Consider the following 223-nt stretch of genomic DNA (forward strand, 5'->3'; position numbering starts at 1 on the left):
GCTCCCGCCCCACCCCCGCCCCACGACGGCGCGCGCCTGCGCGTTGAGTGCGGAGCCTACCACCTGCTCGCCAGGAGAGGGGGGCCTGTATAGAATCGGGGGCTGGGAGGAGGAAAGAACGCCGAGTGTGAATGCTAAAGAGGTGCTGAGAACCAGCTTGGAAGTCTGGCGGGGCCAGGTTCGGTCTCTCTGCAGGGTGGTTGCTCCTGAGGAAACGAGAGGA

This window comes from Ailuropoda melanoleuca, chromosome 5, assembly GCF_002007445.2.
Source record: "Ailuropoda melanoleuca isolate Jingjing chromosome 5, ASM200744v2, whole genome shotgun sequence".
Taxonomy (NCBI): Eukaryota; Metazoa; Chordata; class Mammalia; order Carnivora; family Ursidae; genus Ailuropoda; species Ailuropoda melanoleuca.